The sequence below is a fragment of the Cetorhinus maximus genome, chromosome 13, assembly GCF_964194155.1.
Source record: "Cetorhinus maximus chromosome 13, sCetMax3.hap1.1, whole genome shotgun sequence".
NCBI lineage: Eukaryota > Metazoa > Chordata > Chondrichthyes > Lamniformes > Cetorhinidae > Cetorhinus > Cetorhinus maximus.
Genome location: NC_135891.1, coordinates 44,600,285 through 44,626,674, shown reverse-complemented (window position 1 = coordinate 44,626,674; position 26,390 = coordinate 44,600,285). Strand labels below are relative to the sequence as shown.

Below are 26,390 nucleotides of genomic sequence, written 5' to 3'. Positions count from 1 at the left end.
CAACAAAGTGGATGATGTATCATTATATGAAATCGCAGTGCGGAGTTTTACCAGCGTCCTCAGTATGCTAAGAAATTTTATTAAATATCTAGATCAAGGGAGAAAATTCTATAACTGTACTAAGTTCATAGGTATGTAAACACACTTTCCTGCTGATGTAACTCTGGGCAGATAAATAAACTGAATAAACCTCAAGACGTGGAAACCGAGCTTTTAAGTCTTCCCGCAGAAAACTTAGGAGAAGTTGTTTGTGTTGGTCTTGGAACGAACGTCATTTGATAATGGTCCCACCCTTTCATTTGCTTATTGTAAATGATACAAGATGTACATCAAGGTAATGTTATTTGTTTTCTATATTAATATGTTTCATTTAGTTGCTATGTTATTTTTGAGGCCTGCGAAAATTTATTTTGCATCAAACCAAAAATAAAATACAAAGGGTGCATTTACAAAATGTTTCCGTGATCATGCGCATTTTTGTATTTAAAATATACAGCATTGGAAATGAACAGAACATTTTTGTAGATGTTATGTGAAAGATTAAAAAATGGCAAATGAGTTTAGTGATTATAGAGGTCATATTTATTTATCAGGCATGATGATGGAAAAGTTTAAATGTAATTTCTTATTTATCTGATAAGGTTAAACTTAATGGTGATAACCATGTTGTGAAAGGTTTGTCAATGTTGAGAGACTTCACAACTAAATTCTTCTATATGATGGCCATTGCGCCTGTGGTCAATTAAAAAAATTTGCTTAAGTAAACAACTTGCTTGTACAGCAACCTCAGTGCACCTACCCACAAATAAACAGTGAACTATATGGTACTAAATTAGTCTGAATATTACTGAAAAAAGAGACATGCTATTGAAGCCTTCTGTTTTGCACTCATCAGGACAGCTACACAAGATAAACCAACAATAAAGGGAACAACAATTTATACTGTATGAGAAGAGAGTGCCAATTGGTTGGCAAATGGACTCTGACTTGTCGAGGTGTTGCCATGAGAATGCAGCAGAGAGCAGTTAACCGCTGTTAACTGCCAAGCTTTTCAAATTCAAATCAGGCAGATTGACTCTGATTGGTCAAGGCTTCACCATGGAGAATGAACCAGGAAATGGTGATCCCCCAAGCTTTTGTTTAGTTGGAAAAGGTGTAACATGTGGACATGTTCCTTCTGTCTGCAAAGGCGTTGTGTGTGAATATATGTGGCCTCTAGCATGCATAAGTAAGCCACACTGCGAACCTGACTGATAATATTAAACTGGTTTTCAGTGTAATTCTTAGCACAATCAGGATAGTTTAGCAAATGTTGTCCAATTGCAGAATCACATATAATTTTGGACACTAAGTTTTGAGTTTTGCAAGGACAGGCTGGTTGTGTACAGTCAGCACTTTGCCTGTTGGGAGCAGGTGAAGGGACGTGCTGTTTGATATGATCCATCAGTCATTGGTATGTACAGCCTACATACCTGGCATCACACCGGCACAGAAGTTCATATACCACGTTACTTAGTTTTGTGATAAGCGGAACATCTTTTTGGCTTGACGGCAGCACCCTGTTAGCGAAGAATACCACTTGTGTTGCTTCTGCATAGCAACAGCGTGCAATGTTCCTCAAATTTCTGAGACACCTTACTCTTCCAGGGTAATCTGAGGTAGATTGGGCACTTTTTGGGGCTGAAAGTGGCAGCCTTAGGCCATTCATGAGTTTGCGTGATATATAGTGAACTATGATTTGATCAGGGTAGCCATCATCCCGCAGGTTGGCTTTGATGTGCCAGAAAGCTAACAGTTAACTATTCTTTGCTGCATTCTCCATGGCAACGCCTCTACCAATCAGAGGCCACTTGCCAACCAATCAGCACTCTCTTCTCATACTGTATAAATTGTTGTTCCCTTTACTGTTGGCTTATCTTGCATAACTGTCCTGATGAATGCAAAATGAAAAGCTTCGATGGCATGTCTTTTTTTTAGTAATACTCAAGTTCTGTACTACAAACTAATAGTTTGAATACATAATTAAGCTTTTACTTGATGTAAAATGTATGCTTGCGTTGATGAATTGATCTGAGACAAAAGGGCAAAGAAAAATTATTCAACACTAAGATAAGGCTGGCCACAACTGATATCCAGCTTGCATGGACTCCTATTCAATTAGCACCAAAACAGAAAGAAGCTGTGTTGCTTCTAGTGCTAGACAAGACTAACATTTTTGTGTCTTCAGCCACAACTGTGCAACCAAAATCTCAGATACTCCCTCCACCTTTCCTCTTGTTCCTCCAGCCATGGCACCATTAATAAGCAAAAAGATAACATGAGGTTGTAAAGTTATTATAATTAAAACAACTCTGATAACACAAGAAACCATGCACTGAAGTGTTTGCCGTTTACTGACATTTAGTTCAGTTTCAAAAATGATCTGATATAGCTTATAGGTTATTATCCTTTTGTTTTGTACTTGAAAGGGCTCCACAGATAGCCTTATGCTAGACAGCATCTATGAACAAGGGAAACTCATCAATCTCAAACCATTTTCTGTACCAGATTGCACTTGCTAATGATCTTTTTCCACTGACACAGCTTTCTTTGTCCTAGTATGGAAACAGGTAGTGTGCTAATTCTTGGCCAAGAAACTAACTTGACTAAATTGGCGCGCACAGGACAATCAAGACCAACAGTTTTAATGGAATCTTCCCTTGGGCAGCTAGAGTGCTCATCTGTTTTAGGCAATAGGCCTCTAGCTTATGTAAATTGATGTTAGGATCTTGGTTATATTTTCAGGGACATGAATTTATATTTTCAGTTGACTATGTGCTGGACATGCTCTGTGTCCTTGGCTTAAAAAAAAACCAAAATTAATGTGACAGTTGCTGACCGCTCCAAAAATGGCCAAAAGATTTTCTGGGATTTATTTTTGTGGAACCAGGAGAAGCAAGAGATCCAGGTATCTCCCTTTCCAAAAATTATTAACTGTTGCGCATTTTTGCATTTTGTGCTGTATATTCTCTCAGGATCAATATTATAAGTCCTCCTGTAAGAGGACATTACTTCTTTCACGACAAGAACTGAAGATTTTACTACCTAAGGACTAGTTAAATGATAAACATTCATCAGGGATTATGGCATAAAACTATTGCTGCATACATTGACTCTTGGACTTTCACATATGCTTCCATGTATATTTGCCTACATAAAAATATTGTAGGAAGACAAGGCACAATTTCAAACTCGCTAAGTGGTCTAGTTTACATAATATACTTGAATGAACAGATTATCACAGCTAGATTCATTAAATTCCTATGCTGTTTTTTATAACAGCAAAATACTTCAAAGCTATTAAAATAGAAATTTTGGAAGGAAGTTTGCATTGGACAATACCTTTTCAACAATTATACACAATAGAGAAATAAACCCGTGTTAAAATGTTGGAGATAAAGAGATCAACATCAGAAACAACAAATCAACATCAAAACTATACTGACACTTCTGTGAGGAATCACTGACCATTCTGTGCCTGAGTAGATAGTATGTTTATCACTGGGAGTAAATTTTCATCTTTACTGCTGGGCAGTAATCTGGTAGAGTAGAACCAATCCAATTTTCTTTCCATTCAAAGAATCATAGAATGATACCACACAGGAGGAGGCTATTTGGCCCATCATGCCTGTGCCAGCTCTTTGGTAGATGTATTCAATTAATCCCACTTCATCAGTAAAATATCTCCAGGAAGAATGGGGATGGAGGTGGAGGGGGGTGTGGGATGGGGGGAGGGGGAAAGGGAGGGGGAGGGGGAAAGGGAGGGGGGAGTCGGGGGGAGGGGGGAGGGGGAGGGAGTGGGGAAACTATTAACTGAAAACATATCCATTTTGTACGAAAAAAAAAATAGAAGAGTAAATATATATATCAAAATATAACAAATATATAATGAATTCAACAGGAAGTAAATCAGCTAAATAGTTGCATCATTCTGTGGTTTAAAATATTTACATAGTTGTTTGAGACAGTAAATCAAAGCTTCAATAGTAGAGACGATAAAGGACTAAATGGCCCACAACTTCCATTCCCTGGTGTGTCATCACAAAGATGCGTTGGGGAGCAGCCCCCACCACTTGAAGTCCGCACGTAAGGATTGCATGGCAATTGCCTGGGAAGTTCAAACTTCCGCTGTGCAATTGTCCTGCACTGAGAACTATCTGATACTGTGATTTAAATCGCAAACTTTGGATAGTTCCGACTGTCTTAAAGTAATAGTTAATGAGAAAATGTACTGACCCCTGACCCCTCCGCCATGGGGCTCCCATAAACCCACCGAACCCCCACAGGATCCCCAACTACCCTCCAGCAAGCCCCGACTGCCGTCCTCACCCACCAGCTACACCCCACCCCAACCACCCTCCCCACAACCTGAGTACATCCCCATCCCCCCGTCATGACCCCGTGACTATTTCCCCAATCCCCAACTGCCCTTCCCACCTCCCAACTGCACCCTCACCCACCCAACCGACTGCCCTCCCCACCCCCCAACTACAGTCTGGACTGCCGTCTCCACCACGCGACTACCTCCCCACCCCCCCAACTTCCCTCCCTACCCCTGACTACACCCCCACTCCCTGACCGCCCTCCCCATCCCTGACTACCTTGTATCAATAACATAATTACCCATATAAATCTGAGAAATATGGTCATAAGAAATAGGTGCAGAAGTAGGCCATTTGGCCCATCGAATCTGTGCTGCCACTCAATGGAGAATTTTGCCGTAAGCGAGCAGGGGCGGGGCCCACTCGCCTATGTGTAAAATGACGCGCGGTGATGTCGGGCGGGCGTCTCGATGTCACCGTGAGTCATTTAGATTTTCAGTTCGGCAGGTGCGCAGCTGAGTCGGCTGCGCGCCTGCCGAACTGTCAAAGGCCTATTAAGGCCATTTAAAACCTAATTAATTCAATTTAATGAGCTGCCCGTCCAACCTTAAGGTTGGCAGGCAGGCAAAGGGCCCAGGCGGCTTTTGCGTTTTTCATGAAACCTCATCCACGGGCAGGATGAGGTTTCGTGAAGTGTTTTAAAATGTAATTAAAATGTATACATTTATTTTTTGACATGTCCCAGCTCATGTGATAGTGTCACATGAGGGGACATGTTTTAAAAGTGTTAAAAACCTTTATTTAAAACTTTAGCACTGAAACAAATCTCCCTGAGGCACCTCCATGCCCTGGGGAGATCTCTGCGCTCTTTCACGATAGCCAAAAAGAGAAAAAAGAAACTAGCCGCTCATTTTAATCCCACTTTCCAATACCTGGTCTGTACCTTTGCAGGTTACAGCACTTCAGATACAGATACTTCAGATGTTGTTGCATACAGAGTTAGAGGCCTGTTATTCAGATGTTGCTTACCACCCACCTTTCTAGATCTTATCAGTCATTGAATCTTTTACAACATTGGACCCACATCCTCCTGGTGACTCGTCTACTGCTAACCTCTGTAGTCACCTCTATTTAGGTCCTTCTGATGTATTTAGGCAGATTTCTTTTATCTGATGCCAAGAACAGCACCTCTCACCTCAGTGACTGCTTTGGTTAACACCTCAAGAGAGGCGTCGAAGAACTTTGTGGCCACTCATGGATACCTGCCTATGCCAAATTTGGAGCTGTGTGAACCATCCTGCGGCATCTCCTCAGCAAATGGTCAACCTAGTCATGGCTGCCACTCATCTTTTCAAAGGGCCCTCGGTTTCCATGTCCCACCTACAGGCTGCTCCCAGTGCCGCTAATTGGGAGACAATCTTGCCCCCAGACCAATTATGCACCTTGCATTTAAAAATCACTTTGTGTCACTGATGCTGACGCGAAGCAAGGTTGAGACCTGGAAATGTTCAGGCATCAGGTTCCCGACCCTGGATTGAAAATCTAGTCCTTTGACTGTATAATAATGACGATCTAAATGGAATGTTGGGTGCAATTACAGATGTGCTTTCTAATGGCCATGAATTTGTTAGCCTAAATATGTCTGAGTCCCTGCATAAAGGGTGATGTACCAATCTAGAAATGATACCAATATCATGTTTTTTTATCAAACATAAGTTGCCTGTGGCACAAAGCTCTGCTTTATTAAAGACTATGCCATTGATAAATAGTCAAGGTTAACAGTGAACATTTTATACCTACCATCTGGCTATTTGGCTTCAATGGAAATGGTCAAATCAATGGAAGAAAGTGCTGAACATCAGAAAACTGCTCCTTCTGTTTACTCTAGATTCTAGGTGCACTATTGTCATTTTCGATGCAAAACCGTCAATATTCCAACTATGGACTCAACCACCTTTCTATGTGATTCTGCCAAAATTATGTAAGGCAAATACATAATGTATAATATCTTTGTTGAAACCTATCCTGAAAACTGTGCTCCCTGTGTAGAGTAACTAAAAAGCTTCTTGTTTCATCCAGTTTCATAGATTTTTGTCATTAGGGTTACCAGTTTTCTGGACACTTGTCTGACAGTACAGAGTACAAGCATTAATTCTTGTAGTTCACAGCTAGCTTTCAGTAATACAATTATATTAAACAAATACAAAATTCAACCACAATAGGCAAGACTAAATACAATACAAAATACAGTTAAAATAGTACAAAAATATCACCCACTCCTTAGGAGCTCATTCTGTTCAGAAAATAAACAGATATTCTACAGAATGTGCTACATATTTCTATGTAAAAATTTAGAATGAAGATTAAGTTCAAGGACTTGAGAATGAAGTCAAGTTTGATAACAACTGTAACTCTCTTAGCTAGAACAATCCAACCCAATGAAGAAAAGACCATCGACAATTTTACAGAAAAGCAGAGTGACATAATTATCTGCATCAAAAACAAAAATACCTGGAAAAACTCAGCAGGTCTGACAGCATCTGCGGAGAGGGATACAGTTAACGTTTCGAGTCCGAATGATGAAGAGTCATTTGGACCCGAAACGTTAACCGTATCCCTCTCCGCAGATGCTGTCAGACCTGTTGAGTTTTTCCAGGTATTTTTGTTTTTATTCTAGATTTCCAGCATCCGCAGTATTTTGCTTTTATAATTATTTGCATGTCAAGCTTCACCAATAGAGACAGGAGACCTCTGATCAACTGTCTGCCATAGATCCCTCTGCATCTCTCATAAAATAGAGGCCTTCTTTAATGACATCAGTGAATTAATTCAAATATGACTATAATATTAACAGATTGTCATGTTTGGAGACTAGCAATGCCAATGAAAACACAAACCAGGACATTATAGAGAGAGGGATGCTTTGCAATGAAACAATGGCCTCTCTGCTGGATCTTCTGAGACAACTGTTGTTAATTTTGAATTGGTCATGATGCATTTCAGTCTATATTTAAGAATATGAAGAGTTGGATACACAACATTAATTTACATCTGCATACATTCTATCTGCAAAAGCTGTCAATAATAATATTGTATCTCATCAGCAACAACTACAACTTGCATTTATATAGCGGCTATAAAATAGTAAAATGTCTCAAGGTGCTTCACATTACTTGGCTGCCAATATTGGATACATGGGACTGAATTTAATGGCCCTGACGGTGGCTCAATTCATCAGCTAGAAAGCAGGTGGCAAAACGGTGATGGCCATTTTTGGAAGCTCAAACAGGATTAAATCTCAATTAGGCAGTTTACTGCCTGGCACCAGGGCTTCTGTGCCTCTATGGGCAAAGAGACCACCTTCAAGAGCTGCAGGCCAGTCAGAGGATACTGCAAACCCCAAAGCAGCCACCATGGAAAAGATCTCAGAATTTAAGTGAATGGGTTGGACTCGCTGGAGTCAGTAAGGCAGGCCCCGGCGAGTGGGGAGGATGGTTGTTGTAGAGTGCAGGGTGGGCTCTTTCAGCAGAGGTGGCCCTTGCCACTGAGGTGGCCCTCTGTGGACCACAAGATACTTGATCAGGAAGGACTCCCGCCCCCAATCCCTAACTGCACCCTGAGCATGCAGGGAGGCCACCAGTTTATGCTGGGTGGCTTCCCCATATGCCGTATACTCTCCTCCCACCCCAATCACTACTAGAATACTACTTAATGGCCTCAATTGATGTCTGGGTGGGAAGACCATCCTCAATCTCCCCACCTCTGACTTAATCAGGGGGGTTTGGGAAGGCAACATGCTCTCTACCTCTCACCCTCCCTGCCGATTCTAAGGCCAGCACCAACCCCGCGCCCATGCCCCATCTTCGAGTCCACTCCCAGTGGGGTGGGGGATGGGTGGAGTTAAATTATGCCCATGGTGTTTTAGTGCTCAGATCCATCAGCTGCTATAGAGAGTCTATAGTGTAGATTCACCAGGATAATGCCATGGATAGGAAATCAAAGATATGGTATAGGCCTGTAATAGTGGGACTATTTCCATTGCAGCAGAGAAGTCTTAGAGAAGATTTTTTAGATGCATTAAAACAATAATGGGGATCTTGAGAGAGTGAATAGGGAAAGTTTTGTTTTGGTCTGGCTGACAAGAGGTCATCAAATGAAAATCATCACTTGAGTGCCGGGTGCAGGAAGGTGGGATTAGAAAGAGCACCTGGGGGTCCTCGGGCTGGCCTGGACAAGATGGGCCGGATGGCCTCCTTCTGTGCTGTAACTTTTCTATGGTTTCTATGAGAGAGTGAGCAGAGAAATTAGGATAAATTTACTTATACAAGGGGTTATTGGAGTTTAGAACATTTTCTCATTTAGGAATGACTAAGGTAAAGAACATTGCAGGTGAGAATTTCATTACCGTAGCGCCTCTTGAGACTCCGTTGGAGTAACTGAGCGCACTTTTCCTGATAAATGCTGCACCAGCAGTTGCTTCTGGCAGGGTTTATGTGGCCTGGCATCTTGTGAAAGGTATTCACAGAGGGAGGTAACCTGCATGCATCAGAAGCAAGCCATTCAGCGTTATCTTGACACTATACAGCCCTATTGGCTTGTGTGATGTTCATCCACAAAATTTGGACCATGCATACCCACCTAACAAATTCACATGCCATTCACAGAAGATAAAGCATTCAGCTGCAGGATGGGCCCTGCATTAGAGATACCTAAAATATCAGGCACCCACCTTGTTAGAAGAGCTCCTACTGTTGCAATATGTCTGAAAGTACCCTGAAGTGTTTTTGTCGGTGTTGTGTTGAGTTCCTGGATTTGATTGGGATTGTTTCTGCATACTCCCCGGGAGGGCAGAGATGTAGGTGACCTTCCACACAAAGGCTGCAACAGGTATGGAGGCTGCAGTTGCAGTGCCTTCGGGTCTGAATCATGGAACAGAGTCTGTGAAGAGGGCAAACTCTGCGCGATGCCCTCTGCCGAATTGGAGACAGATTACTCCATATTTCTTGATAGTGACAGCAGGCTATCTGTCAGGTCAATGCATCTCGGTGAGTGTGCCCATCAGGGTTCCCCTGTATGCTGCCCATTAAGGTCCTCATAGGGTCCTCTGCAGCAGACTCATCCATGATCTCACCCTGTGGTGAGCTGGCAAATTAATTATCCTTCATTCCTGGCTGCAGCCTACTCAAGCTTGGTGACTCACCATGTGATAAAGCTAACTCTATAATAGTCTATAAGCACTGACAGCCAATGGCAAGGTGTACCATTAAGAGACCTGCATGATTTAAAAACTATGTATGTAATCAGGCGCAGAGATAGACTCATAGAACAAACAAACGTGTTAATGCATGAAAGCAGCTGGTGTAAAATGGGTAACTTGAGTAACTCACAGTTACACATGATCGTGCATGCAAATGTGTCTTCTGTTCGTTGGGAAAAGGGGGGTGTTTGAATCTTTTGTTTGTTATGAAAAGGGGAATGTTTGGGTTTTGAAATGCCATAAGGCAGTCTCTCTGGAGGCTGCCATCTTGAGATAAGTTCAACAAAGACCTCTCACTGAGGAGACACTGATGGAGCACTGCAATCTTTAAACACAAAACAACCACTAAGGCCTTCAATGTTGCCTGCATGACCCTGAAGCCCCCTCTGTGCCCTAGCATTCTATTTTGGTTGTTTAGAATTGAAGCAATAATGTTCAGCAGAAGCTTCCTGTCATTCAGTGCAGCTTTCCTTTAAGAGGGACTAACTGCCTTTTAGGGAAAAATATTTTAAATAGAGATAGATATATAGCTATGAGAAAAAAAATACAGCTCAGTGAGAATAGTTTTGGATTTCTCAAGCAAAGAGCTGGCACAGATACAATTTGTGAATAGCCTGCCTCTATCCTGTAAACCTCTCAGGTTCCAAGGAAATTGAAATACAGTTAAATAAGAGCCATTTTTCCTTAAAGCTATTTGGAATAAAGTTGCAAATGAAGGCTGTAGTAATTTACCTTAAAAACACAAGTGTTCATTCTACTCTGGCACAGCACTGAATCTGGCTTCTGAAGAAATTTGAGTGTGTCCTCTTCTTGATAATGATTATTCTTTACAGTGAAAAAATTGTTTTTGTATTTATCTTTCTTCCATAAATTGTGACTCTAACCTGCAATGCACAGTACAAAAAAATGAGAAATTTTGTTAAGACCATTTTCCATCCATTTAAATTGTGCTCCAGATAAAGGACAATCAGAAAAGCAGCTGCCCACTTCACAGTTGCACCTTAAATTAGCTTTTTAGATGAAAATTCTTCACTCTGACTCCTCAAAAGCACGTGCAAGTCTAATGGTATTATCATTTTTGAACACTCTGTGCACTAAATTCAAATACAGGCGATGCTATGAAGGCCTACTTGACTTTCCGAGGGCAGGCTGAACCGCTGAACTCTACTTGCACAACTAGGACAGCATTCTTCAGGAAAATGGCTGTATACAGCTGCATCCTCTGCATGCACCTGAACGCATTGAGTCGGTGCTATCCTGATGTCATATAATCCAACCAGCTGATGGGACACCTGGATTTCAGATTTGGCAGTGCAGGTTCTGGTTATGTCTACATTGTTCATTCTTGAGTAAAGAAGCCTAAACCATCAAGGTGGGCCCAGCAGTAACATTATTGAAAGGGCTAGGTACCTGATTGCAGGTAAATTACATTTTTGGAACTTCTTCTATTGTTAAGCGTCTAAAAATACATCTGGAATAATTTTGGATGTGTTTTAGTGAGTTACTGCATTTGTCAGAGAATATTGCCACATCCTCCTAGGGATGGCAGCAGAGTAGAAGGCCTTTGCACGCAAAGGGTACAATGGCCGGGGGATGCAACAACTGTGCTTCTGGATCTCCAGAATAATATGGAAATGGAACAGAGGCTGTGGACGGGGCAAGTTCTGCGTTATGCCCTCTGCCAAGTTGATTTCAGACTCTGCCATGCTCTTTGACAGTGACAGTGGGCTGTCTGGCAGGCCAGCCAATGCACCCTGGGGGCTGAATAATATGCCGCATTTCAGTGGGTGGGACTCGCACCGGGAGGTGGGTGAATTTCTGACTCCCAATCCTGCCGTTGCTGCACACTGTATAAAATTGCTATTAGTCGATTGATGGCTTCAGGGTGGGTCTTGATGTCGCAACGTCAGAGGATTCATGTTCGCCCACTCAATCCGAGCAGGAGGGCGGGATGTCCGGCAACTGTAATCGTTGGCCGTCACCTGGAAGGAGGTTACGGTCACTCATTTAAAGGGCCACCTGGCATGGGGCAGTGTCAGGTGACCCTGCAAACGTGTAAAGGTAAAAGCCACAAGGAAGTGTTTTTTTTCCGAAAGATGGTCAGGCATTGTTTGAGGTAAGTGTTATTATTCTGTAAATGTGTTACATTCTGGAGACACTTTGAGTTGATTGTTGCCAGTGAACACAGGTGGCATTAAATCTGATCATGCACGTGATATTAAAATATTAAAATTCTTAAAATTGAGCAGCTTCTTAGTCCTAGCATATTTTCCTCCATAGAAGGCCGAGACAAGGGAGCGAGAGGCAGGGAAGAAGGGCCAGAACCACCCTGTGTCTTGATGATGAATCCCTCCTCCAGGCTGTGTCCACCAGGTGTGACATCCTTATGCCAGCTGACAGAAGAGGAGACCTCCCTTTATAACCCGACCAGCCTAGGAGGAGGTGGCCATGGAGGTCTGTAGTGTGGAGGTCATGCCTCAAAACTGGAGGCAACACAGGAAGAGGCTGAATGACCTCTTATGATCGGCAAGGGTGAGTAAATCCTCACTATGTATTATTGTGGAAGGAAGCTATAGGGAAGGCTCGAAAATACTGGAGCTTTGTGAGTACCTCTGAGGTTCAAGGCAACATTATGCACCAATGTCACTGTTCATGGCCCTGATGCCTCTGTGGAGGTGTCGTTTTGGCTCCAGGGTCGGGGGGGATAGTATGATCTGGAGACTGAATCTGAGTCGATGACTCGTATTCAGTCTCGGATGTCTCAACGCTCAAGAAGCTTGTCACCGTCCAGGACAAACCAGCCTGCTTGATTGGCACCACATCTACAAACATTCACCTCCCCCACCACCAACGCACAGCAGCAGCAGCATGTACCATCTACAAGATGCACAGCAGGAATTCACCAAGGCTCCTTCAACAGCACCTTCCAAACCCATGACCACTACCATCTAGAAGGGCAAGGGCAGCAGAAAGATGGGAACGCCACCACCTAGAAATTCCTCTCCAAGCCACTCACCATCCTGACTTGGAAATATATCGCCGTTCCTTCACTGTCGCTGGGTCAAAATCTTGGAACTCCCTTCCTAATAGCACTGTGGGTGTACCTACGCCACAGGGACTGCAGTGGTTCAAGAAGGCAGCTCACCACCACCTTCTCAAGGGCAACTAGGGATGGACAATAAATGCTAGCCCAGCCAGCAAAGCCCACATCCCATGAATGAAACTTACAGAATACTGAAAGGCCTGGATAGAGTGGACGTGGGGAAGATGTTTCCATTAGTAGGAGAGACTAGGACCCAAGGGCACAGCCTCAGAGTAAAGGGAAGACCTTTTAGAACAGAGATGAGGAGAAACCTCTTTAGCCAGAGAGTGGTGAATCTATGGAATTCATTGCCACAGAAGGCTGTGGAGGCCAGGTCATTGAGTGTATTTGAAACCGAGATAGATAGGTTCTTGATTGGTAAGGGGATCAAAGGTTACGGGGAGAACGCGGGAGAATGGGGTTGAGAAACTTATCAGCCATGATTGAATGGCGGAGCAGACTCGATGGGCCGAATGGCCTAATTTCTGCTCCTATGTCTTATGGTCTTATGGTCTTATGGAATGAATAAAAAAAAGATGATGAGCCTCTGGAGTCAGCCATGAGTGGCAGATGCTGGATGTCCAATGCAAGGTGATTTGGCGGATATACCAGAGGGGTTGCATGCTCTGGCCTGGACTGTGGAGGTGTCCATTCTGGCCATGTGTACTGTGATCCCCCAGTCTTCAAAGTGCCAACCTTGGACAGACTAGTGATTGTCCTGGAGGGCAAACTCACCATATTGCTGATGCAACTGTGGGTATGCACTGTGACCTACACACTATCACCCTGTTTCTGAGCTCAGGGCAACAGGGGGACTGGGAGCTTGGACATTGAGCCAACTCCTGGGGTCTCACAGGAGGGCATGGAGGGCCTATTGGTCATTTTGGCAGAGGATGAGTAGCTGTTGATACCATCTGGAAGCACCTCTCAGAGCACTTATGATGGGGGCAGCCTCTTCTACGTCCATTGCAATTGGCATAGTTGTCCCTGATTGCTGGGGCGACAGAAGCTACTCCCGCGACTGTGCAGGTGTCTTCTAACGTGGCGGGGCCCTCAAGGCCTCACCGCACAGAGGATGTCTGCCAAAGTCATCCAGGGCAAAGGGACAAGCAAATCAGCAGCCTCTCTCCAGTGCAGCAGCAAGCAAAAGGGCGCACTGCGCCGGAGCACAAGGAAAAGAATTAAGAAAACGCCACACTGGTGGTAAAGTGCATCACATGGGTGCATTTTGTAGATGTGATTGTGAGATGTGCCATAGGCAAGATGTTAATAATTTACTATTCTTCATGCAGAGGTTCATTTTATCTATAAGCACGCTAAAAATTTACTGGGAAAATATTGTTGACTTGTCAATAGTGAATCTTGGTCAAGATGCAACAATGCCTAGGGAATCGAAATGGTGAGTGTGATGACAGAACATTTCAGTGAGCTCACATTCCAGATGTAATGACATTGAGACACAGGCAGTACACACATCCCTGAGGCCGAGTATTCCTGACCTATTGGAACCTCCGTCTAATCAAGGCATCCCTTGTGTCATGGCCATCCATGCGCTCACATGCAGGACCTTGCACCTCTCCGTTGGGTGTTCCTTCACCTCCTCTTTGCCCTCATCATCGGAACAATGCTCGCTCTCTGGAGTCTCCTCTTCCTCCTGGCATCCCCTCTCTGAATGGCAAGATTATGGAGACTGCAGCACACAACAACCATCAGTAACACTCTGGATGGTGTCTACTGCAACGCTCCTCCTGATCTATTCAGGCATCGGAACCTCATCTTTAGCAGCCCAGTTGGCTGCTCGACTATGGCCCTGGTGGTTCCGTGGCTGTCATAATAGCTCCTCTCTGCGTCTGTTCTAGGAGCCCTCACTGACATCGTGAGCTATCTCTTCAAACATCATCCAGAAGCCAATTATTCAGAGCATCAGGCCCATTGAACAAGTGTGGCACCTGGCAGTTCCGGAGAATGTACGAGCCGTGGCTGCTACCCAGGTACTTTGTGTATACCGACATAATTTGTCTATTGTGGTCACAGACCAACTGGACATTTAAGGAGTGATAGCCCGTCTGTTAATGAATGTAGACGGCCAGCCTGCTGGAGCCTTTATGGTGACGCGAGTGCAGCCTATTTCTGTTGGCACCCTTGGGAAACCTACAATTGCCGCAAAGCCTCTGGCTCATTCTAGTTGACTGTGGCGGTCAATTGAAAATGCAATGTACTGACCTGCTCTTCAGGATAATGCAACTGTAAAGACCTTAATGCATTGGTGTGCAGCAGGTTGCGTTATGCCACTGAGGTCTTCAAAGGCAGCCTGAAAGGATCCAGCGGCAAAGAAATTCAGCGCAACAGTCACCTCCACGGCCACTGGCATTGGGTAATTATGAGCGCAGATGGAAGCTATCTCACAGAGAGAGGTAACTGTGGCTCTGCAGAGTCTGAGTTTCCTCTGGCACTGTGTCTCAGACATCTGAAGGTAGCTCATTCTCTGCCTATACACTCAATTGGCAACATAAGTCCTTCTGCATCTCTGTTGCTGCAGCATTATGCCTACATCAGCTTCTTGCTCCAGCGCAGGTCTGCCACCCTCATGCACCACTAGTGCATCACCGTACCTGCCCTTCTTCCTCTTTTTCTCAATCTCCTCCTCCTCCCACAGAGACCACCGTGTTTTCACTACCAAGAAGGCTGAGGTACAGTCGAGGATCTAAATTTACCTTTCTGCACAAAAAAATGATGCCTCAAAACAGCAAACGTATCCCCTGGAAACACAGCTTTCAATATCAAATACTGGCAGCACTCACAATGGCTTGGAGGCCAAACTACAGACCCAGCTAGTGACTTTTAAGCCACCCTTACAATCTTTCTGTGAAAAAAACAAGATCCCCAACTGGCATGAGTCAGGACTTCTAAGCGTTTTATTGCTCCCTGCATGTTTTATTCCAGTCAGTTGTGAAATTAACAATTTTAAATAAGCAATTTAATTGAATTTGAATAAGGTTGGTGGGCTCCTGATTTCTAGGCCCGCCAGCCTCCCATATTATTGCGAGTGTGCATGGTGAGCTCAGGAATGCGACCCGACGTCATCGCGCATGATAATATGTCGGCGAAGGTGCGATACAGGCCCGTTTTTGCAGCATATTATTCTGCCCAAAATTTCAGTGTGCATGCCCATTCAGTGCTCTCAATGAGGTCCTCAACTGAGTCCCCTTCAGCTATACACAGGCAAATGAACTGTCTTTACACCTTGGCCTGGTTGCAGCCCACTTGTGTCTAGTAACACACAACGTGCTGATTCCAACTCTATACCAGCCTCCAGGCAAATGCAGCCCCAGTGGCTGAGTTGGTGGCTACAAATGCCATATCAAGTGACATGCTGGGTGGAATCATCCCAGATTTGCACAAAGTGCGGGAGCGGGTGGGAAAAAAGTCGTTTTACCCGCCAGCCACAACGACAGGTTTTCACACCGAATCATCCTATTTCCGGTGCGTCCTGCCTCATTAATAATGCATTCACAGGACACACACCGGATCGCTGTCAGTCAGGCTTGGATTTGCCCACCCTGCCGTGACCTCGGCACTTCCTCGCTTTGGGTGCCATATTTAAAGCGCACCAGAGCACAGCCTGCTTCATGTTTACAGACCAGGGCTGCTCCAGGCGACAGATGTCCCTGAAAGCAAAGAAGATGGCAGTCCCCATATTTAGTGATGTCTCTCTGGGGCACCTGCTGGACACAATGGAAGGTTGCCATGATGTTCTCTACCCCAGCTTTGGCCACAGGAGGTCCATCAGAGTCACCAATCCGGCCTGGGAGGTGGTGGTAGCGGCAGTCAGCACCACCGGAGCACAGAGGAGGTCAGCCATCCAGTGCAGGAAGAGGATGAACGCTCTCATGCATTCCGCCAGGGTAGGACATCCTCCTCATCACTCTCAACTCACACACTCACAAACCCATCACACATCCACAGGGATCTCACACCTCAAGGGACAACACCACTAACTCTCACACGCACCCTCACATCTCCATCAGGCTCATATCCTCTGGAGCTCACATCCAGATCCCGTCCATGTCTCTGCTCACCAAACAAACATTCCATGCAGTGCCATGTGTCCTGCTCACACTCTCTGCATCTGTTTTCATACAGGAGAAGCTGGCTCACAACAGCAGGGAGAGGACCCAGACTGGGGCTGGAGTGGCCCACATTAGGCCCCTCACTCACTTTGAGGAGTGTGCCATCGCACTGACTGGTGACGACATGGACCGTGACTGCGCAGACGGTGAGGTCGACGGTGAACCATGTGAGGATCCTGCACCACATCATCCCTCTCTCAACACAGCTATGAGTGCTCTCTTGCCTGCTTTTGACTCTGCTGCCATGCATCAATTATCTCCACTTCAGTTCACAGGGAGCTCTGCCAAGTGACTGACACCCTCAGCTAGTCAGTCCCTCAGCTCCATCTATGTCCCCACCTCCAGCCAAGAGGACACCCCCTCCATTGAAGAGCTGGGAATAAGCAGCCTGGAAACCCATCATAGCACTTATCCACACCCTCCACCAGCACAGAGACACACACCTTGGTGAGACCTAGATCTAGGGCTGGCTCGGGTTCGCAATCTGGTGGTCACTGCACGGACACATGTCCGCAGCACGGGGAGGCAAGTTCAGCCGAGCTCCTGGCACTCGGAGGACTGCTATGAAAAAGGCATCCTGGAGACTCAGCAGAAGGCGAGGGAACAACACGCAGAGCTGTTGGAAGCCCTCAACAGAATTGCGCGCAAGTCAGAGGAGTGCGTCTGCCTGCTCTCTGATGAAGTGGTGCCCACATGTTCACGCATGGAGAATGGCAGACGCCATGAGACCTTGGCCCAGTTGAATGCAGACCTGCACTCTAACACGGTAGCCATGGGTGAGTCCCTGCAGTGGCAACACGAGAGGGAAATGGGGCACCTCGATGTCCGTCCAGGTGCTCCTTCCCCTTTAGGAGTCAGGCCAGGGCCCTCGAGCACCTGAAGGGAGGAGGACACCCCTGGGTCATCCACTCAGTAACCTCAGAGGTTGTCCTTTCCCTCCAAGTCCCCTTTGTCTGGGACCCCCTCATCTCATCCTCTGTCACCGCCTAGAAAAGTTGCAAAATGCTGATCACAAGTGGTTGCATGGGTGAACACATTTTGTCACTTTATAATCTGAAAATATATTCACTTTCACTGAATAATGTGTAATGTTATCTTTCAGCTTCATTGGCAGGCTTCAAGAGTCTTCCCATTGCATCTCCCCCCCGCTAACAGTTCAGCTATACACAGCCAGCCTACAAGTGGGTCTAGAGGGAGAAGTGTGTGTGTGTGGCAGAGCCTTTTGGAGCTTCTTGCAAGCACTCTCCCATGCACATGGTACCTTCATCCATCACACTCACCTCACTGTCCCGAGCATTTTCAATGCTGCCTGCTGGGGTTCTCTTTCAGTTGTCCAGCTGAGCCGACCTGCATCTCCGCCCACACACTGATCACACTCCCATGCAGCACCTGTGCCTGTCCAACATGAGGCTCTATTCACTTTCGATTTTGAGAATGATGGTCGTAGTCAGACTTTTGCTCAACTCCCCTATCCTTTCCCCTCGCCCAGTCACTCATGTCCTATCAACCATCACTGTTGACCTCCCCTGCCATCACCTTCCACTTTCCCACTGTCACTTACCAACCCAAACCCTTTTCTTTTCAGGTTGCCCAGGTGAAACTGCACGTTCCCTACCTTCCCTCCTCCCCCTGGACGCCTTTCGCTCTGGACTCCCTACCCCCCTCCCAACCTCACCACTCCCGATGCCTTCATTCCCCCTTCCCAACGTCACTCCTCCCTCACCCCGCTCCCTGGTACACCTTCCTCTCCCAGTTAAACCTAGACTTTCCACTACCACCATCCCCCCTCTGGTACATCTTCCTCTCCCACTCACAGCTGGATCTTCCTCTCCCCGCCTCACCAGTCATCTGTAGCAGACGATGACCAAGACCATGATGTTCTGCAGCAGACCAGAGACATCAACAGAGACCTCCCACCTTCTGTGAGCTGCTTCTCAGCAGAGCCATGTCAAAGAGACTCCATCCAGCATGTGATGCATGTGTTCCTCCAGGGTCCAGTAGCTGTAGGGTTTCAGCATCTTCTGCTGCTCGGACGTCCACGATCTGCGCAAGGCCCTAACGGTAAGACCCGACTTCTGCACGTCACACACTTGTCCAGACATATTCTGGTCTGGGCTGGCGTGTTTTCCCACCGGCATAACGGAAAATCTGGCGTGGGGGGGACGATTCCGATTGGGCCTTACTTTGCATCTCATTAGCAGAATGCAAAGCGGGTTCACGCCAGCCTCCAGCGGGATTGGCGTTCTGCCATGGCGGACACCATTGGATGATACCGCTGTGCTTTCACACCGGCTGTGAAACCGATTTTTAGTTTTCTTGCCATATTGTCCCCTCCTGCCTGCCATGACGACTGATGCCAACGGAGCCGGAAAATTCCAGCTGATGTCCTAATCAATGCTTTTCTTTTTCTCTCGTTTCTCTTCTTGGGACTGCTGAGGCTGGGCAGGCAGCAATTCTTGGGTGTTAGAAAGATGGAGCTCAGGAGGAGAAGTTTATCTGAGGGAGGCAGGGTGGGGTGGGAAGCACAAGATCCATGGCCACACAATCAGCAGCTTGCTCATCAGGCCATATAGGAGGATGGCAATGTGCTGTCTGTTAAGAAGGGGCATAAGGCAGGGACATACTGTCATCCTCAATATTCTCAGTGACGTTGAATACTACAGGCCATATTGTAGCCAGCATCATGATGTGTCCTCTGCCAGGCTCAAGTAACCTGGGTGTTCTTGTCACCTGCCAGTTCTGCTCAGCTTCATTTTGTCTTGTCATTGTTGCTGGGGCCTTCTACTGTTTACTTTTGCTGGCAGTGTCAAGGAGCAGAAACAGTGTTGAAGGCACACCAGCTAACACCACAATCTTTTGGATGAGGTGAGTACATGAATTTTGTGTCTTTCCCATGTTGATCTGAAGAGTTGTGAGCTGGCTGAGAATCCAGAATATCGAGGCAGATGAATTTCTAGCCCATTATTCTTAAAGTTTCTTTTAAGGGTCTAATAGATGTTGTTTTTCCCTCCAAATTTCTGAAGCAATTTCCTGGAAGCACTGACTGAGGTATAGTCTCACAGGTGTCATCAGACCTCAGAAACCTTACCTAGGGTTGTCAAGGACATTCCAGAAATTAAAGATTCATCTCCAGGACACTTTTGCAAGCAGCCTGGAGGAAAATCATAAGGACATTAAAAAGTCTGTTGGAGTGACTTTCTCGTATATGCAGCACCTGATATTTCGTTTCATTGCAATCAATGGATTTAAATATCAGATGCTGTGTATATGTTTTATTCTCATTTTCTTTGAACAATTTAGTTAATAAAAATATTGGAGATAGGAAAGATATTGGAGATGAGACAGTGAAGAATCATTTAATTGGGTAACAAAAAGCATTCATTTTCTATTTGGCTTGAAATATCAGTGGGCCATAAGGATAGATACGATGCGCAATCAGTGATGGAGGCTTGGGGGTAGAGCGGTTAGAGGCATGAGGTCATGTGATCGAGCCTCCAGGATAACGTCTAACCAGAGTTTGCAACTCTAAGACCAAGTGGTTCGTCTTCATGTAAAATGATAAACAATGAATATTAGGAGATAAAGCAACTGTGATGGCAATCACAACCAAGCCCTTTCCCACAAAAACTAGATAACGATCAGAAATGGTAATCCTGCTTTAACCAAGAGACACAAAGAACATTTATAATTCTTATTGCTGCTTCAAATGAACTCAACCTGGCGCTGTCAGCTCATGCCCTTACCCAGTATTGCAGTAGGGGAGCTAGACATACATTTTTAAAAAGCTAACCCTAACTTTATGACAAGAACTTGTTTGGAAAACGCTATGGGGATAATTTTGGCAACTGAGGCTCTCTAGCAGTGAGTGCAGCAGCAATATCATGGATACAACACTGTAGCGGCAATTTTCCAAAGTGTGCTCACTGTTAACAAGACTCTGCACTTGAAGTAAAACCTCACACTATTACCCACAACATTCCCATAACAGATATATTTTAAAGAATAGTGTCCAAAATACTGAATTCCAGATATCCAAACAGACAGCCCCAGAACAAATCAGTAGGTTATATTTTTACATATATGCATATACTTCTAAAGTATATTGAAGAGTAATGTTTGCAGTAATTGTAATGATTTTCCTGAGCATCCCAGGTAAAAGAGAAAAATATAAGATCCAGTTAAAAATAAAAACAGATGTTTGATTAATGGCACGCAGCTGATAGCATACTGGAAACATTATACAGACTCAGCATACTGTTAATTTAAGAACTAGTTTAACAGTTCCAGAGTTAGCTCAACTGCACTGCAGGAAATAGGTGAAAAAACTAGAGCTTATACTCCATTCTGTACAGTAACAGAATGTTGAAACAGCAGCAGACCAGAAAGTTTACTTTTGTTAACAACTTTATAGTTGCTTCTTGGAATTTTTGTTTTTGATAACATTACTGATTACCACTTCTAAGATAAGCTTCTATCAGTAGCATGCATATTGCTGCCATACGTAGTTCTTGCAAACAGTATGAAAAAAACTACAGTGCATTAAGTCATATGTGACCTCAGAAGCAATCGACACCAAGACATTATACAGAGGTGAGCACAGCAATTTTTAAAAAGTGTGTCAAGAAGTGTAAATAGCTTGTGCATGAGACCTGTAAATTCTGTTTGGATGACAATTATTACTGTCTCAGTAACAGTTACTACACATTTATAACAATTGTTATTTTCTGTATAGTAAAAGAGGCTGGATTAATTGTGACATGAAACACTTTCTCAGGACAGAGTTTGACTGCAACCAATGATTGTTTCATAGTCTTGCACTCTAAATATCATTCAGCTCTTGAAGCTAGCCTGTACATTTTAGCTGCAGTATTTTATTCCATAAAATGCTCCCTGAAAACTTCAAATGCGTTTTTTTTTAACACAGCGTGTTATGATGACCTGCATAGCTCTTTTAAAGAGCCAGCAGACACAGTGGGTAGAATGGTCTCCTGAAAATTTTTATTATTCTAGGATTCTTTTCACTTGGTACTGTAAAATACTTATGACATTCCCAACACGTGTATGGACTTTTGTGATGGTGTTAATTTATGTTACTCCTTTACAGTACACTTGCAGCATAAAAGTTAATAATAATTTATGCAGTCTTCTGCACAGCACATTTATTCACTGTATTTAATCAGTAAAGGAGATGTGTGCCATTTATATCACTGCTATCCAGTATCCTTCTGAAATAGAAGATTACTACCAGTTCATTGGTCACCAATATTGCTTACCCTGCTCTCAAATATCAGCTCCTCTGTTTTGGTGTGCATACAATTTACTCAGCAAAACATCACAAGGTGATAATAAAACATACACCAACATTCACTACCAGATGTATGCAAATTGCTACTTTCTACTGTGTTTATTGTAGCTCAGTAAAGCAACCCCATGATAACATAAAATAAATGGAACTTTTTTTTATAATCTCTATGCTTTTAGGATGACTTTTTAACTAATAAAAGTAATTTGCCTCAGTTATAACATTGAGTGGGGTTTTCTGGCCCCACCCACCATCGGGATCGTCTGGTCCCGGCGAAAGTCAATAGACTTGTGGCAGGGCCGCTGCATCCCCCGTGCTGAAAATCCCAGCCATTGTATCATTATATTGGCTTAGCTAAGATTATCCTTGTCAGAGTTTTGATCAATCCAAAGAGCTTTTGCGTTTAGTTCATGTTGCATTGTGTATTGGAGAACCTATGATGGCTTGTGGGGAACAGTTGAGAATGCTTCAGAATTTTGTCACCGTACAAGGCTCAGTTCATGTAGTCTTCAGTGTAATGTGATGCTGCACTTGCAGCTGAATGTCCTGAGGACATGAAAGACACTATATCAATGCAGGTACTTTATTTTCTTCCATGATGCTTAAAACTGTTAGCTTTTGCGACAGTGAAAGGATTTGTGACATGAAAATTATATAATAATAAGATAGAAAGGCAAAAGTTTGTTGCTGTTATGATTGCATGATTCAGTTAACCTTATAAACTCTGAGAGGACAGGTTTTGCGATTTACAACATCAGCTGAACCACATGTTTATGTAACCTGGCTTATAACTTCCACTTAATACTCTTCAGGGATAATTAATTTTAATGAACAGAACACCATGCAGACAGTTTCACATTATACTGAAGACTATATGAACAGTGCCTTGTATGGGGACAAAATTCTGAAGCATTCTCAACTGTCCCCTCAAGCTATCATAGGTTCTTCATTACACAGTGCAACATGAACTAAACACAAAAGTTCTTTGGATTGATCAAAATTATGACAAGGATAATCTTAGCTAATCACACCAATCAGGCGGGCTGACAACCATGGCACAATTCCTGATCTGGTCCCACATTACATTGATCTCTGCTTAGGGGCATTACATTGATACACACCTAGTAATCTAGTTCACCTGCTTTACCTCATGCTAAACAATGCATTCAGTGTTACAAAATGTATATTGCAAAGCAGTTTGTTGTAAGAGTTTATTTGGTGTCTCACTAAGTGGTCTGGAAGCTTGTATGGTTGACTAATAAATGTTTATTGGTAACACATAACTACATACATCTCCAAGGTATAATGCTGACTAGGTACAAATCTATGCTGGCTTCTGCTAGAGTCCCTCCATACAACTCTGTCTCCTGCCTACTGTCATGTGTCTCTCTACATCATACTGTGGGCGGCACTGTTCTCTATTCCAAAATTAACCCTTGCTATGCTGAACACCCTTATACTACTCCCCTTCCCCAAGTCTTTATCCAACACATTTACAGTACAATCTTTCTTCACATGCTATCTCTTCTCCTCCTCAAGTCTCTGACTTAACAAGTTCAGATGGTCTGGAGGCTTGACAATTCTTCCAGACCTCAATCTTTCATGTTTGGAGGAGTGGTAAGCTCAGTTGCTTTGGGCAAGCTTTGTTGGCTTGGAGTTGATATCATAGTATTTCGTGTTTCTGGCACATTGTTGTCTCCATCTGATTCGCTTAAATGTTTAGAGGAGGTTCGCCTCAAGGGATGAAGAGGAGGCTCCTCCTGTTCCAGCATCATCTTGCTGCTGTGTGCTTCTACTATAAATTGCAGTTTCGTTGCCATATTGTTCCCAGGTTGTGTAACAGCAACCGTTGGAGCCTGAGGTTGAGGCTCATCATTCTGTTGCTAGTCATCAGGTGTCCTTCCGCTCAAAGTAAGGTGGTACTTATCTGAAGATTTGGTTGGTCTGACCAAAGAGGAGTTTCTGCCACCTGCAAAGGAGTTGGACAAACCAGATCTGCAAAAAGTGAAGACAATTTAGGGCTGAAGGCCCAGTCAAAAGTCTCACACTAGCGGACCTCTCGGGAACTTGTAGTTCATGTAGTTGACGACAGAGATTGTTTTGATGCCTTCTGCCATTTTGAGGAGGTTAAGGGCATCCCTGCTTAAGTGTGAAAAGGATTGGTTTTGGATGATGTACAAAATTTTGAATAATTGTTTGTGGCCTTACCAGAATGGGTCTAGGGTCATGCTTATAACCGGAAGTCAGATTCCTCCAGAGCCAAAGAATGGTCTGACTGTTGTTTGTAGTCAGAGGTCTTTCAGCCACCATTCCTTATCCAAGAAGACTGTAACACAAGCTTCCGTGTCTAATTTGAAATTAGCAAGGTGACCATTTACAGAGATATCAGCATTCCAAAAGGAGAATCTGGGATCCTTGATCTCACCCAAGAAGCATGGTTGGACTTCTTCCTGGTATGGTATCTCAATCTTGTGGACTGTTTTGGGATCCTCCACATATCTTGATGCCTTAGACTTGCACAGTTTTCCAAAGCACGCAGCCAGTTGCAGTAGGAACACTGCTTAGAATTGCTGGACATTGCTCTCACCTGTGAGGTCTTTTGGTTCCACAGCGCCTGCATGGTCTCCCACCATCTGTTTGGGTATTGTCTTCCCTGCCCTTTTGTTACTTTATGAGCTGGACAGTTGGGGTTGCTCTATACTATGGCTTAACCTCGCCACGTAAAATGGACCTATGTTGTTGGCGAATTTCAGACTGCCTGACTATTTGGATGGCCTCTCTTGAGACAGATCTTCTTTTGCCTGTAGTATGTCTGAAAGGGCATGATCAGCCATTTCAACGACTATTTGGTCTTGTATGAGCTCTGACTTTAATGTCATTATAGTCATAGCCTTCAGCTAATCTGTATAATTTGTTTATGAAAAAGTCAATGGATTCTCCAGGCTGTTGGACTTGCTTGTTGAACTTTGTTTGTTCTAATATTTTATTATTTCTTAAATTAAAGCAGGTAATGAAGGATTTCAGAACATCTTCAAACTTACATGAAGGTTCATTTATTCCTTGCTGCAATGATGCCACCTGCTATCAGACATACTGACTACAATAGTGTATTCACTTGTTCAGCTTCTGTCTTCTTATGTAACCCTGAAGCTATCATGTATCCTGAAAATCTTTTTCAGCAATGTCCCCAATTCTGCACCTGGTCTGCCCTTGTGTGAGACTAAATTGAACAGGTAGAGTTGATTTATTATCCATGGTTGTTTTTCAGCTCAGGGGAGTACAGCTTTAAATGCTGTTTCACTATTAAAGATAGTGCTGCAGTGACCGTTTTTTCAACGCTTCTTCCTGTGCTTGTTGGGTTGTGGCTGGCTCCTGCGGCAGTCATGGACCCAACCTCAAAGGGATTGATTACATGCATCATATTTTTCAATCAAAAATTTGGGCCCTTTAGAACGTTTTTGGGGTATTTTAGGGTGATTAAAAGGTGATCAATGGCTTTGGCAGAGTTTTTAAAACATCTTTTTTTCAACAGAGCTTGGCTGCCACGTGGTATGGTGCTGACTCTGAACCTGGGCTGGCTGCAATGATTAACGGAACGGGCTTCTCTGACTAATTAATGGCCTGAAAACTTTTAAAGGCTAGTTCAGTCTTAGAACTGAATTTTTACTCACCCTTGCTAGTTCCTTTGACTCTGCCATCGATGGGGATTCACAATGGATCCTCATGTGCTCCGGTGGAGTCCTTTAAATGTGCAGTGGATTTTTCTTCTGCCCTTCAGCCTCCATGTTTGCAATAGAGCTTTTTAGGTGATCTCCAGCTGTGTTTTTGGCTCATCTGCTCATCAGTCAAGTCACAATGATGTTCCTTTAGTTTTCCAGATTCTGGGGTCCTTCACCAGCTTCTTTGGTTCTAGGTTTGTTCATTGGCTGCCACTGTGTTGTAAGGGTTTGTTCGGTGTCTCACTAAGAGGACTGGAGGCTTGTATGGTTGAACATTAAGTTTTTATTGGTAACACATAACTAGATACATCTCCAAGGTATCTCCGTACAACTCTGTCTCCTGTCTACTGTCATATGTCTCTCTACATCATACTGTGCACGGTATTGTTTTCCAGTCCCACATTAACTCTTGCTATGCTGAACACCCTTATACTACACAGTTAAGAATGTACATAAGACAATTTGTTATATGATCCCACAAGCCCAGAAATTATAGAAAAAAGTATTCAGTATCTATCACCAATACTTGTTATAGTAAT

General features: G+C 44.1%; 1 protein-coding gene across 3 annotated transcripts in view; it reads left to right on the top strand.

Moving 5' to 3' along the window:
* The first annotated feature begins 201 nt into the window (after window positions 1-201).
* Window positions 202-26,390, top strand: part of ripor3 (RIPOR family member 3) — a 295,541-nt gene continuing 269,352 nt past the window's right edge. The window contains exon 1 of one of the 3 annotated variants that reach the window (XM_078555330.1): window positions 202-334. The gene's annotated coding sequence lies outside the window, so the exon portion shown is untranslated. Of the gene's footprint in view, window positions 335-21,346; window positions 21,421-26,390 lie in introns of those variants that run through there. The other 2 variants (XM_078555329.1, XM_078555332.1) reach the window with 2 other exon arrangements.